This window comes from Phyllobates terribilis, unplaced genomic scaffold (genome assembly GCF_046119375.1).
Source record: "Phyllobates terribilis strain yellow unplaced genomic scaffold, ASM4611937v1 Scaffold_4__5_contigs__length_816908805, whole genome shotgun sequence".
Taxonomy (NCBI): domain Eukaryota; kingdom Metazoa; phylum Chordata; class Amphibia; order Anura; family Dendrobatidae; genus Phyllobates; species Phyllobates terribilis.
In genome coordinates, this window is record NW_027362764.1 from 210,497,273 (window position 1) to 210,513,049 (window position 15,777).

Here is a 15,777-nt window from a genome sequence, read left to right on the forward strand (position 1 = left end):
TCGTTCAGACTAGCCGAGGACTAAGGCGGGTCTGTTCACAAGGAACAGGCAGCCCGCTACATCGTAGGGATTCAGCTTTGTCTTACTGTAGGGACAGCTTTCCCCTATCTTTCCTTAGTTTATGTTGCAGATCATAACAATATTTCCCTTTTCATTAAAGAAGCACTGTCATCAAAGGTTTTGTCCTCTTAATATATTGCAATCATCATATTATATAGCACTGTGTACTTACAAATACTGATTTTGCCTTTCTAGTCAGTTAATTCTTCTCTTTTCCATTAGGTCTATGATATTACGCGATTAAAAACTGAGTAGCTAAATTCTTCTAAGCTCTATGTAAAAACAGGAAGTCTATTTTTTTCCTGCATGAGTCATCATTAGAACTACAATTTTACTCACTGCAAAGTCCCTGGCAGTCCAGCTCCACCTCCCCTTCAACTCCTAACCCTGCTGCTCCGCTTCTCCCCCATGCAAGGACTTTGCAGTGATGCAGAATTGTAGTTCTAATGATGACTCCTCATGCAGGGAAAAGAGACATTCTGTTTCTACATAGAGATTAGAAGGATTCAGCTAGTCTGCATGAGTAATCATTAGAACTATAATTCTACCTCAAAGCAAAGTACCTGGGAGCCTAGCTGCACTTTCCCTTCTACTCCTGACCCAGCTGCTCCGCTCCTCCCCCTGCCAAGAACTTTGCAGTGATGTAGAATTGTAGTGCTAGTGATGACTCAGGCAGGCAAAAGATACTTCCTGTTTCTACATTGAACTTAGAAGGATTAGGCTAGTCAGTTTATAATCATGTGGTGTCATATACCTAATTTAAAAGAGAATTATGTTCTCCCCATGTTTGCGTGGGTTTCCTCCGGGTTCTCTGGTTTCCTCCCACATTCCAAAGACATACTGATAGGGAGTCTAGATTTTGAGCCCCAATGGGGACAGTGCCCATAATGTCTGTAAAGCGCTGTGGAATTAATAGCGCTATATAATTGAATAAAATAAATAAATATATAAATAAATGAACTGGGTAGAATGGCAAAATGAGCAATTGCCATATAATATAATGACTGTAATATTTTAAAAAGATGAAAACTTTGAAGGGAGTGTTTCTTTAACCCCTTCATGGCCTTTGACGTAAGTTTATGTCATGGTCGGATAGGGGTTCGCGACCTATGACATAGACTTACGTCATGGCGATCATGCGTACACAGGAGCGGTTAGACCATGCCTCAATGCAATGCATTATACCAGCTATCAAAGTAATAAAAGTTAAAGTCCCATAGAGGGACTAAATAAAAAAGTAAAAAAAAGTAAAAAAAAATTGTAAAAACAATTAAAAAAAATAACAAAATGACTAACAAAAGAAATGAAAAAAAAAAATACAGATATTTCTGTAAAAACAAAAATAAACAAAAAAGTAAACATATTTGGTATCGCCGCATCCGGAACGACCTGAACTATAAAACTCTCATACTGGTTAACCCATTCAGTTAACACCAAGAAAAAAAAAAACTACGCAAAAAACGATGCCTTTTCGTCATACCAACGAATAAAAGTGGAATAAAACACAATCAAGAAATCGAATATAAATAAAAACGGTATCACTGAAAACGTTGTCTTGTTCTGCAAAAAACAAGCCACCATACAGCTCTGTCAGCTGAGAAATAAAGTTATAGCTCTCAGAATAAAGCAATGCAAAAACAGTTATTTTTTCTACAAAATAGTTTTTATTGTGCAAAAGCGCCACAACATACAAAAATTATAGAAATGTCGTATCACTGTAATCATACTGCCCCGAAGAATAAAGTTGTTTCTTCACTTTTGCCACACGGAGAATGGCATGAAAAAAAACAAACAAACAATTACTGAATTGTTGGTTTTTGTTCATTCTGCCTCCCAAAATGGGAAAGCGATCAAAAAAAATGTTATGTGCCTGAAAATGGTACCAATAAAGACGTCAACTCCCCCGAAAAAACAAGCCCTCACATGACTTTTTCGGCTGTAATATAGAAAAGTTATAACTCTCAAAAAATGGTAATGGAAAAACTTTTCTTTTTTGTAAAAAAAAGGGCTTTTTGGTGTGTGATATCAGCCAAACATAAAAAATGATTTAAATCTGGTATCGCTGTATTTGCACCAACCCGAAGAATAAAGTCGTTGAATCACTTATACCACACGAGGAACGGCATAAAAAATAAAAAAAAACTAATTCTTGATCAACTATTGATTTCTTCATTCTGCCTCCCAAAGATTGCAGTAAGGCTCTGCTCTCATTTATCCTGCGCTCTACGCTGAGCGCTTATACCGGGGTTTCCGTGTAATTCTCTGAAATACATGATTCAGATGGAAACTCCGGCGGAAGATTCCCTATAACGAGGCAGATGGAGACACTGTGGATGCCGTCTGACGTATGATATGGTGGTGTCCGTCTTTTTAGGCATGAAGAAAAGCACGGTCAACCTCAGCTTTGTGTATGTCTGAAAAGAAGGACACCGCTGAACAGAGGCCAGATGGAGTCCAGAGTAACTGCTGCTCCATTATGGTTTCATCTGCATCACGTCATTCAGAGATTTAGATGGAAACCCCGATGTAAGTGCTCAGCATAGAGCACAGCGTAAATGTGATCCAAAAACTCAATCCACAAAAAAAGCAAGTCCCCAAGCAGGTCCGTCATCTATCAATGGAAACATAGGGGGCTTCAATGTTACTGATAATACAAAGGCTCTGGAAAAGCAACATGGCTCCTCGACCCTCAAAAGAAATCCAGCGAATTATGTACTCCCAAATCCTAATGCCCCTCTACCTTCTAAGCCCCATAGTGTGCCTAAACCACAGTTAGTATTCACATTTGGTATTTCTGTAGCAATGAGAGCCCGCTTAATTTAAGTATAGATAAATTCCTAGAGGGTTGTAATTTCCAAAATGGGGTCACTTGAGGGGTAGGATTCTGCTCTTCTGGCACTTAGGGGCTCTGTATATGGTGTCTGCAAACTATTCTACGAAAATTTGTTCTCCAAGAGTCAAATAGCGCTTTCGCTTCCGAGTGTCGCTATATAGCAAAGCAGTACTGTACGGCCACATATGGGGTATTTACACGTTCACCAGAAATTGTGTGACAAATTTTAGTGCCATTTTTACTTTTAAAATGGTGTCATTTTGGAGTTTTTCTGTCACATAGACCCCTCAAAGTCACTTCAAATGGGATGTGGTCACTAAGAAAATTGGTTTTGTCAATTTTGTTGGAAAAATGAGAAATTGCTGATTAACTTTTAATGCTTTTAACTTAACAAAAAAAAATATGTTTCAAAAATGATGCTGATGTGAAGTAGACATGTGGTAAATGTTATTTATTAACTATTTTGTGTGGTATAACTATCTGGTTTATGGGCATAAAAATTGAAATCTTGAAAACTGCAAAATTAGATTTTTTTTTTTTGTCAAATTATCGATATTTTCATAAATAAACGCAAATTATATTGACCAAAATGTACCACTAACATGAATTATAACGTCATGAAAAAACTATCTCAGAATCACTGGGATTTGTTTAAGCGTTCCAGAGTTATTACCTCATAAAGTGACACTGTTCAGAATTTAAAATATTGGCCTGGTCAGGAATTTGAAAACAGGCTGGGTGGTGAAAGGGTTAAAATACATATCACAGGGATCAAACTATAAGGACTGCAGATGTAGGAGTCTGGTGTCTGAAGAGGCCAAACATCCGTCATGCTGCATAAGGTTCAGTATAGCACATGGTAAGTGAGTGACCAGGCTGCAGATTTTGCATTCGGGCTAGAGAGTTTGAGGTTACACTTATAAAACTACCATTGAATCAGAAGTTTCTGAATCATAATTTTGGCTGTCTGATCACAGATTGATGGAGCCAGATTGATGAAGAGTACTGTTTGTCACTCATTAAGTCCATGCCTCAGAGACTGCAAGCTGTTATTAAAGCCAGAGGTGGTGCAACAAAATACTAGTGATGTATTGGAGTGTTCTTTTGTGTGTTTGTTTTTCATGATTCCATAATTTTTTCCTCAGAATTGAGTGATTCCATAATTTTTTCCCTCTGCTTGGTCTGAAAAAAATTACCCTTACTGAGTACCACATTTTTTATCTTGATTTCTTTTAGTGTTTCTTAAAGCCCTAAAGTTGCCATTTTAAATGACTTTAGTTTTGTGCCATGTCTGTGATCTGCTTTTTTTCAACAACATTAAACAACTGAATGAACATCCTCCGAGCCCGGTGATTCCATAATTTTTGCCAGGGGTTGTAATGATCAGGTGTTGATTACCTCCCAATCATCCCCAGACAGCCACTCCCTGCAAGCTTCAACAGCAGACTGGACAAAATCCCACCATTGCTTAGAACCAGACAAAACAGCATACTGTGTTGCCTGGCAACCGGGAAAGACAGCGTCCCATCTTCCGAGGGCAGAGAAATCAGTGAGAGTCAGTGAGAGACACGGCATCCCACGTCCTCACACATCCCACAACACCAGAATGCGACGCTCCATAAGATTGGGATAGTTTCCCTACACGCATAGTAATTCCGCCTCCGGGGTCAGGACAATGGCGGCGCTTGCGACTGCAATAGCGTAGCACCAGACCTGCTCCATTCTCAGGTGGGAGCACAGAACCATGATTTGTAACACATATGCCACATTATAGATTCTAGTCAATAATAGAATTTGGAACATAAGTAATAATTATTGAGAATGCACACTACTGTGTGCTTAAAAGGGCTCTCCACTTTGGACAGTCCGACTTCTTAGAAGAAATCCTTTCCAATAGGTTGATCATAAAGTGTCCTCCTGCTATGACTCCCATTGGTTATCTGAAACTATGTGAAGAAACTTGGAAGTACATTCTCAATTTCCTCACAGCACCATCTCAGGGAAAATTTAAAATCAAGTCAAATCAGTGGGTTTTCTATTAATGCACAACAGGTCAAGGAAAGTCTGAACAGAATTCCCTAGAAGGGCATATTAAAGTGGGTTTTATAAACAGACAACCTCTGTCAACTTTCCCAAAACATCTAGGATGAAAGAGCAGACTCTGGGAGGAGGTGGCAAATCTCAGAGCACACCCTAAAATTTATGGGGCCTAAATGGTGAGGAAACTCCTAGGAGGACACATTTTCTGAAGGTACTCTACACCTGATAGTTTGGTCTCCAATTGTGGTTTCATATGAGTATGGAACACGGTGTACAAGAAATATGACCTCAAAAAGTGGCGTTCTGAGCTCAGGATTCTCCTGGACTACCAGTTTGAAAAGTTGGCAAGTAAGTCTTGAAGTGTGTTGAGAAATGGTAATAATGTTCTTGTTTTTCCAGAAAAACATAGCTAAATGTAAAGATCAAAGTTATAATTAACAGTGCTAAAATATGCTGCATGAATCGTACAGTGCCATAATCTTCCCTGGCAAATCCATATTCTATCTCAATCTGTTAATTCACACATGTTGCCAGTCAAAAAATGCTAAAGATGTTTACATTGCAATGGTTTTACTGGCCCTTTACAGCACTGTCTAATTTATTAGTGCTATAAATGGGATCATTATAATGACAATACATTTATATACAAGTCAGTGTCTCCGTCAGGTACTGCCTGGCTGTTTAGACAGAGCTGTGCTTCCTGCTATGAACCTGATTTAGAAAGGTAAAAAAACAGCGTGATGGACGGCATTTAGACGTAATGTAGAAGCTCAGCAGTTATTCCCTGTGGATTATCTGGCTCAGTAATGTGCAGCCTTTAATAAATATTAATGCCAAATACTTGCTCTTTATGTTGTAATTAAGCTGTTATAATTATTTCTAAACATGTAACTGCAATTCTAAGAGGAAAATTATATAAAAGTTTTCAAAAAACACTTGACATTTTGTGGTTATTTTTAAGTGCTGCTAATTAAATTGTTGAAAGTCAGGGGCAAAATTCCTGAAAATTGTATGCACATGGAAGGAAATGCAGAAACAGAATGTTAAAATGGCTTAAGAAATTATAGCATGAATGACACATACCAGATTGGACAATCTCTATGTATCTCACACATCCTTAGAAGCTGGGCTGATCATGGTTTCCTGCAGCAGGGACCCAATGCACCCAATATTTAAATCAGTAGGCTATTTCTCTTATGCATAGTCGGGGCAGGCTGGGAACCCTAGAAAGTTGGTGTTTCCACCATCTCTGCACCAGCTAGTATTTGAGACTATTCTATTACATCTATATGGTAAAAGCGGTTGTCTGGCAGACACTGCTTCTCATAACCAGCCATCCTATGCTGGCTTTTTAAGGGGGAAAAATGACATTGGCAGCTGTACCTTTGCAAAAAGACCAATGTTCTATATTACTGGATATGAGCCTAAGGTGGATTTAACCTATTTTTATGCATATACAATATATTTCACAAACATAGAAAAAAGCCTGAGATATACCAAAGTAACTAGAGTAAGTCAATGTTAAATTATATTTTAACATTATTATGGTGATTGTGAAGTATGGTCCCAATGTGAGAATAGCTAATAATGATCAATGACAATTTTGTAATACTGTAAAAGTCAGTAATTTTTCTTTTTGTTAAAGAAGCACTCTCATTAATATTTTTATTGTTTAAATGTGTGTGTATGTGGATGTAATGTAGTGTGAGTGTATTAGTTTACTCATCTACCTCTGCTTTCACCAGGTGTCCAACTCCGGTCTCCTGCTCTTCTGAATCACATCAGCTCTTTGCAGACTCCTCTGTGTGACCCGGAAGTAACTTTTACAATAAAAGCCTATGGAGAGTTAGAACAAGACTCCATAGTCTTTCATTGTAATGGCAACTTCCGAATCACGCACAGAGTGTAGAATGAGCCAGCAGGTCTCTTTGCGGTGATGTCACTGAGTTCACACTAAATTACATGCACATTCACACACATTTAAACAATAAAAATGTTAGCGGGACTACTTATTTAAATCTTTATGATCCGAATACATGTGCATAAATCCAGATAAATAGATAACTAAAACTGATAATGTGTTCTTCGAGGCTCTAGCTATTATGGGACAAAATAGACAAAACAGAAAAACCCAGCACAGTTGCCAAATGTATTGTCTGTTGAATGTAAGGGGCAGTGGAATTAAGTCACCACTTGGCTCACGGAAAATTCCACGAGCCCACAAACAGCTGATCAGTGGAGGTGCCATGAGTCAAACCCCCCAAAATTCAAATATACAGTATATTGCCTATCATAAGGATAGCTCATTAATATTAAAATCACGGAAAACCATGTTAACTCCATATACATATAATGCAGGAGAATTTATCTAGAATGTTGTTTCATAAACCTGTCTTGAACAAACAGGCATATTTATTAAGAGGCGCATGGCTATATGTTATATGCAGAAGTCTGTTTTTCACTAGAGTGTTATAGTCTATGTGGCTGTTCACATCTCCGTGCTTTTTTGCTGAGCGAATGGTCAGCAAAAAAAAAAAATGGATACATGTCCATTTTTGATCTGAGTCATGGATCAAACTTTACATGCAAGTCAAAAATCACTGGTAGTACACATTGTCATCTGTATGCAGTCCATGTGTTGTTATCTTTAACATTGTGGTGGATAGGAGACCTTTTACAATTTAACACAAAGCCATCTGCTGTCTGCTCAGCACAGTACTCCCTCTATAGCATAATCCTGCATCTATTGTATATTCTAATATATGTGAACGTCAGCAACTTTTTAGGAAACTGGAAAGGCCGGAAACAAAATTGAAACAAATCACAAAATTTTGCCAAAATGTTACCTGACAAAAAAATTGTGATTTGCCATACCAAAAAACTGGAGTACTGGAAATTGTAAATCCCTCCAATATTTTTGAATTGTTACATCTCCTGGAAAAATGTAATTGTGCCTCAAGCCATGCAGTGTTTGAATTGTAGTCCAGCAACATCTAGCCGTATTGTCAGGTCCATGGTAAGTTGTGAATCAATAGACCTAAGCGCAGTAAAATGTTTGAAAGATTATCATAAAGATACCTCACTTACCGTGTTTCTTCTGACTATGATATGTAGGAGGAAACTTTCTTTTGTGAAATCTTTACCTTTTGCTGACAAAATTGGAGTAGCATTGCAGTATACGTGGCAATTTATAATAAGAAGTGATTAGCTTTAATGAGAAAAAGGAAAGGCATCACCTATCACTCCTGAAAGCAGGAGACAAAGTGATGAAATATATAAAGTAGAATGAATAATAAAGAAAAAATAAATCAATTCTCTTTGTCACCGATGAATACAGGCAGTTCCCCTAAGTGGCAGGAAAATACAGCTTCTAGGTACAATTAGGAAAGCATGGGAATTTCCAGATGAGAAAAGATATGATATTCTGGGGATTGTGCCGATCCTCCAGCATTCCTCATGACATTTTATAAGCAGACTTGTCACTGATTAATAGGGAAGACAATGCTCAGCCCAGGTATGTTATCAACGAAAATTAGTGAAAAACAATCTGAAGAATATAGACAAGTCTGCTATATATTTCTGTGAGCAGTAATATGCACCAGTGCCCTTCACTCCTAAATTCGGTGACTTAGGCTTAATATGGTCATAAACTGAAAAATCTTGGATGTGATGCTATCCCTAGCTCTAAAACAGAGCTCTAACCGACAGCTCGTCCTGCACAGACAATTACACAAGGCTGTGTTCACAGTTTTTATACAGTTCCATTATGATTTTTTTTCTTTTTTTAGGCTATGTGCCCACCATGTGGAAATGCTTCGGATTTTTTCTTGAGCGTTTCTGCATCTCCCTGGCAGAAAAAACGCATGCGGATTGTACATGCGGATTGTACATGCGGATTGTACATGTGGATTGTACATGCGTTTTTCCTGCCAGGGACAAGCGGAAGTGAAGCGTTTTTCACATGCATTTCCGCATGCGGGTTGTCAAGCGCTTTCCGAGCGATTTTAGCATCACTTGGAAAGTGCTTGACAACTTGGTCACACTATATAAATCCATGCAAACGGCATGGATTTATATAGTGTGACCCGAGAGAATGGTAAAAAATAAAAAATATTATACTTACCTTCTGATGGCCCCCGGTGTCTTTATCCGATGCGTCTCGGCTTGTCGGCAGCTCACGGTACACTAAAGGACCTGCCGACGTCAGCGGTCACGTGACCCGTCACATGACTAAATGACGTCATGGCAGGTCCTTGAGTCCACCGCAATCTGCCGGCAAGCCAAGACAAAGACACCGGGGGCCATCAGAAGGTAAGTATAATGTTTATTTTTTATTTTAATCTTTTTTTTACAGGTACTATGGTACCCGGGTCCAGAGGAGAGTCTCCTGTCCTCCAGACCCGGGTACCATCCGCACATTGAAACGTTTGGATTCCACATGTACAGGTGCAGTGATGCAGATTCCATGCGTTCCAATGCAAGTCAATGGTGGCAAAAACGCAGCCCTTCTGCAAAATAATTGGTAGTGCTGCGTATTTTTCCGCAATGATAATCCGCAGTGGAAATTTCCGCAGCATGTGCACAGTTCATGCGGATTATCATTGGGGAACATTGCAGACCTTCTACCAAGCGTTTTTTAAGCGTTTCTGCAGCGGAACTGCCGCTGCGGAAAAATTTAAAAAAATGCATCGTGGGCACACAGCCTTACAAGATCTCTTTTTTTTTTAACTTTGTACATATTTTTATGCCACAAAAAGTCAAAAGTATTCTTGGAGTGATACCTTTATTTGCTAACCAGAAAAATTATATTTCATGCTTTTAAAGCACATAGGCTCCTTCATCAGGCAGGTTCACAAATAAATTACCTTGGCTTATCTTTAGGAAGCACCACCCCATCTTTTCCATAAATTAATGTGCTCATGTAACATCTCTTAAATTTTGTGCTTTAAACTCAGTAATTCATTTGTAAACCTACATGATGAAGGAGCCTCTGTGGTCTGAAAGCTTGCAAATATTTTTCTGGTTTGCCAATAAAGGTATCACGGCTAGAAGACTTTAGTTTTTTTGGGCATGAAAGTATTTACATTGATTTTTCTGCCTAACACAGTAGCATAATGTAATTCTTTCTGGGCCTTTTGGTCCAGTGGGTGGCCCTATCAGTGACTGACAGTTTTCTTTAAGTGTGCATACAGATATAACTGTCAATCACTGATAGGACCGCCCGCTGGACCAAAAGTCCTAGAAAGAGAAGAGGTACAAATAATTAGAATACAGGTTATACTGAATCTTTTCTCAAAATTCTATGTGTCAATGTACTCAAATTGGTGCCTGCAGATTTGACTTCATTTTCATGGTGACGGGTTTCCTTTAAGATCAGTTCTTTCTAGGGCTCACTCAGATGTCAGTTTTTCTCACACATGTTTCTCATGGATTAAATTCATACCTATATGTCTATGAGCTGTTCACGTCTATGTATATTCATGGGTTGCATCTCATAATGCAACTTGGTCCCATTAAATGTAACGATGCAAGGCTGCAATATCGGATACAAGCCTTGGACAAGAATATTTCTGAAAGAAAAAAATGCCCCAAAATATAAAAGTTCAAATAATCCCACCCACTTTTTTCCAAAACACAAATAGCAAATTATGAGAAATAAAATAAACCTCCACTACTAATTAATATTATGTTTATTTCATGCAGTACAAACTTAGACTACAATGGAATAAAAAGAGTTCAGAAAGTCATATGCTCTCAAAAAAGGTTACATAGTTATATAGTACGATTAAAAAAAGATACATGTCCACTAGTTGAACCAAGGGTTGGGAGGTGAAAATAGGAAAGGGTATAGGTACAATCATAATGTATGAAGCAATCTGCCATAAATCAGCACATTTTTCCTTCTAAACCTGAAAGTCAATCATCTGAATCAATATTCAGAACAAGAATTTCATACATTTACATAAATATTTATGTTAATTTCTTCAAGAAAAAAGCATTTAAGCCTTTTTTTTATAACCATTGACAGTCCCTGCTATGACTGGCTCCTGAAGTTGGCTGTTCCACAGATTAATAGTTTTCATGGTAAAGCCTTTTCTCTTCTGGAAATTGAACCATTTTTCCTCCGAATGGAGAGAGTGCCCCTTTGTCTTTTGAGTTTTTTTTTACATGAAACAGCTTTTGACTATACTTTTTGTATGGGCCATTTATCTACTTGTAGAAATTAATCATGCCCCAGCCTTAGACGTGTCTTATTAAAGGGAATCTGTCCGGTGATTTTTTTCATCACATATTAATAGTATCCTGAAATATGGTTTGCTCAGCCCTTTCAGAATATGTAATGTTGATTGCTATACTTTGCCCGTTTTCTTGCTGTAAGCTCTTGACAATTCAAAGTAATGCGCTGGCTAGTCAAGCGTATATAAATCAGCAGTAAATATTCCTCCCTACCCACGCCCATAATCCCGCCCACCCCACTGCACCAACATCAGTGATAGTTAGGGTGCAGTCAGACTGCCATATAAATCGCCCTAGGATCGCATCGCATTGCAATTCTCGGACTGGCCGTCTTCTCTTTTGACCTGAACGTGACAGCATGTATTTTTATGCAGCTGTAATGCTCAGGTCAGGAAAGCCAATGTCCAAGGATTGCCATGTGATCCTCGTGTGAGTAATACAGCAGTCTGACTACATGCTTAGACAGCAGCTGACTGTGGCTCCTCAGCGGCAGCATAGCCCCCTAGCGCACAGCCCCCCACTCCCAGATTTACCGGTGTCCTGTGCCATTCGATCGAATCCATCCATTATGTGAAAAACCCAGGTAAGTCAGAAAAGGGTGGGATAATTGTGGGCAGGGCCTGTAGGAATGTGGGACAGGTGAGAGAGGGAAACTAGAAGTGAACTTGTGAGAAGTGCAAGTGCTCGGTGTGCTCAGTGGTGTCCGATGCGATTTTTACGCGAGTAATAGGGCAGTCTGACTGCATCCTAACAATCTCTGACGTTGGCGCAGAGGGGTGCATGGGATAATGGCAGTGGGTAGGGGTTAATATTTACTTTTGATTTACAAATGTTTGACTAGCACACGACTCTGAATTGTCCAGAGCTTACAGCAAGAAAATTGCAGTAGTCAAGGTGGGAGATGATGAGGGCGTGCATTAGTGTTTTTGCAGATTCATGGTTGAGGAACGTGCGGATCCAGCAGATATTTTTGAGTTGGAGTCGTCAGGAAGTGGAAAGGGCTTGGATATGTGTTTGAAGGAGAGTTCAGAGTCCAGGGATACCCCAAGGCAGCGAGCTTGAGGGACTGAGGAGAGTGGGCAGCCATTGACGTTGATAGATAGGTCAGTTGGGGGGGTTGAATGGGATGGCGGAAAGATGATGAATTCAGTTTTATCCATGTTAAGTTTTAGAAATCTAGCAGAGAAGAAGGATGAAATAGCGGACAGACATTGTGGGATTTTGGTTAGTAGAGACCACATATCAGGTCCAGAGAGGTAGATCTTTGTGTCATTAGCATAGAGGTGATAATTAAAGCCATGAGACTCTATGAGCTGTCCCAGGCCTAAGGTGTAGATGGAGAAGAGTAGGGGTCCTAGAACGGAACCTTGGGGGACACCGACAGATAGGGGGCTGTGACACCCCAGGGGTCTGGTTGCCACAGTGATAGAGATATTACGTCTGAGAGCAGGTGGGAGGTCTCTTGGTCAGGGATCCTATGCATGCCACACCTCCTGCCCAGTCCTGGGAGGGGAAGAACTTCCCCTATATAAACCTAGGGCTGAGGCAGGGTTAGTGAGTAGAGAAGAAGTAGAGACAGAGAAAAGAAGCAAATATAGGAACAGAACATCAGGAGCTCTGTGGGAGCAGTGTTACAAGGAGTCAGGGGCTGGCAGCTGCAGAGCTCGCCCTGACTGAGAAGATTTCTTACTGGACCCGGAGTCCGAGGCTGTGGGGACTAACTCCTACCCAGCAGCAGAATCCGTCAGGCAGGGGATTCCAGGTCCTCTGGCCAAGAAACCCGACGGCCCCGAGTCACCGGCCATACGGGTGAGCACCACACGGTACACTGAGGGACGTGGGCTACTTATACCCGCCTCTAGCAAGGTAGCCAGAAGAGTACAGTTAGTTTGGGAGGCCTACAACTCCGCCTGGCCAGGGGAGATCCCATCTGCTCAAGGACTGACCAGGCCCCAATCGCTAGCCAGTACTCCGGGAGGGTCTATCTTTGTCACCAGTAAAGACCCTGAACTACACCGTACCGTCTCCGAGTGGTTCCTGCTACCCCCATCATCCACGTCGGCTGCCCTGAGGCCATACCCCTCCCGTTGGGGGTTATACTATCACGCTGCACAATCCTACCACCGGCCTCAGCGGTCTGCCCTGCAGCAGCAGCTCCTTAGCTGTACTCAACGGGTGGCGTAGTCGTCCAACATCTACCGCTGATACATCGCCGCTCAGTTTGACTCCCTGGGCACGGACCGGGTCACCGCCACGAGACTACAACCCTCAACAGATCCGGCTCCGGGTAAGCTCCCGCGTGCGCAACGCAGCGCGACACAGGCCCAGGGGCGCGTCAGGGCGAGATGAGGAGGTGGTGTGTGAGTGGTAAACACTGAATGTCCTGTCTGTTAGGTATGAGGAGATCCAGGATAGGGCCAAGTCTGTGATGCAGAGAGATGAGAGAGTTTGTAGTAAGAGGGAATGGTCCACTGTGTCGAAGGCAGATGACAGGTCTAGGAGGAGGAGGACAGAGTAGTGTCGCTTGGATTTGGCAGTTAGTAGGTCGTTGGTGACTTTAGTCAGTGCAGTTTCAGTAGAATGGTGCAGTCGGAAACCAGATTGTAGGGGGTCGAAGAGGGAGCAGAAGGAGAGGTGGGAGGACAGTTCAGAGTGGATGTGTTGTTCCAGTAGTTTTGAGGCATAGGGGAGAAGTGATATGGGGCAATAGCTAGTCAGAGAGGATGGGTCAAGGGAGGGCTTTTTGAGGATGGGTGTGATCGAGGCATGTTTGAAGCACGAGGGGAAGATGCCAGTTGTTAATGACAAGTTGAAGAGGTGGGCTAGGGTTGGGATGAAGATAGTGGTAAGGTTTGGGATGAGGTGGGACGGGATTGGGTCAAGTTCACAGGTGGTGAAGTGTGATTTAGAGAGTAAAGAGGAAAGTTGATCTTCTGTAATGGTGGAGAAGGTGGTTTTAGAGGAGGGTTGAGTAGGTGTGGGAAGGGGCTGTGGGGACTTTAGGCAAAAGCTTTGTCTGATGGTATCAATCTTCTGCTTGAAGAATGAGGCAAAGTCTTTGGCTGAAATGAGAGGAGAGGGAGGAGGCACTGGGGGACGGAGGAGAGAATTGAAGGTGTTGAATAGTTGTTTGGGGTTGTGAGACAAGGAGGATATGAGAGATGCGAAGTATGTTTGTTTTGCCGTAGTGAGTGTGGACTTGAAGGTAGTGAGGGACTGTTTGAATACAATGAAGTGCTCATTGGAGTGGGACCTTTTCCATCTACGCTCAGCAACCCAAGAGGCCGTCGCAGTTCTTTAGTTAGGCTGGTGTGCCAGGGTTGTCTGTTGATTGTGCGAGCTTTCGTATGTGTGAGGGGGGTGACCGAATTGAGAGCTGCAGCTGTTGTGGTGTTGTATAAAGTGGCAGCAACATCTGCATCATGTAAGGACCTAATGTCTGTAAGAGGGAGGAGGGATTCAGAGAATGAGTGTAGGTCAAGGTGTTTAAGATTTCTGCAAGGGTATGCAAGTTTGTGGAGTGGGGATTGTTGCCCTGGAGAGGAGAAGGTAGAGAATGTAAGTAGGTTGTGGTCAGAGAGAGGGAGAGGTGGATTAGAGAGGTTAGATAGGGAACAGAGGCGGGTGAAGATGAGGTCCAGTGTGTGGCCGTCTTTGTGGGTGGCTGCGGAAGACCACTGAGTAAGGCCGAAGTAGGAAGTGAGGGATAGAAGCTTAGAGACAGCTGGGAGGGAAGTGTCAATAGGGATGTTGAAGTCACCCATGAGGATAGTGGGGATGTCAACGGAGAGGAAATGAAGTAGCCCAGTGGTGAAGTGGTCAAAGAAGGTGGTGGTTGATCCTGGGGGGCGGTAAATGACAGCCAGTTGGAAGTTGGAGGGGGAGTAAATGCACACGCAGTGCACTTCAAAAGAGGGGAGAGTAATGGGGGGCGGCAGTGGGATATGGGTGAAGGAGCAGTTATCTAATAGGAGGAAACCTATTCCTCCACCATACTTGCCGGTGGGGCGGGGGGTTTGGGAAAGGTGGAATCCACTGTATAAAAGTGCAGCAGAGACCATGTCAGAGGGGTTGAGCCAGGTTTCAGTGATGCCGAGGAAGGAAAGATTGTTAGTGATGAAAAGATCGTGAATATAGGAACCTTTGTTGCAGATGGAGCGAGCATTCCATAGTGCTCCTGTTAGTGGCACTGGGGGAGCGGGGGCTGGGCGGATGGGTATAAAGTTAGAAGGGTTACGAGAGTTTGGCATAGATCGTTGGTATGAGCTGGAAGTAATTGTAGGGATGTGGTGAGGAGGGCCAGGATTTGGAGAGATGTCACCAGCAGTGAGGAGGAGCAGAGAAAGTGTTAGTAGGTGAGAGCCAGGAGAGGGCATGAGGTGTCTGTCTGTGTTTGTAGAAAAAAAAGAGAGGGGTCGCTCACTGGTCTATTCGGGTGCTCTATTCGGGTGTGTTTGTAGACAAAGGATTGTATGATGAGGAATAGCTCTGAGGAGGAGGTGAGATGGGTGGAGAGAATGGAGGGAGAGATGAAGAGTTCATTACTAGGTATAGGGATTAGGGGTGGTTGTAAAAAGTGAAGGATTAAGGGGGTGAGAGTGAAACAA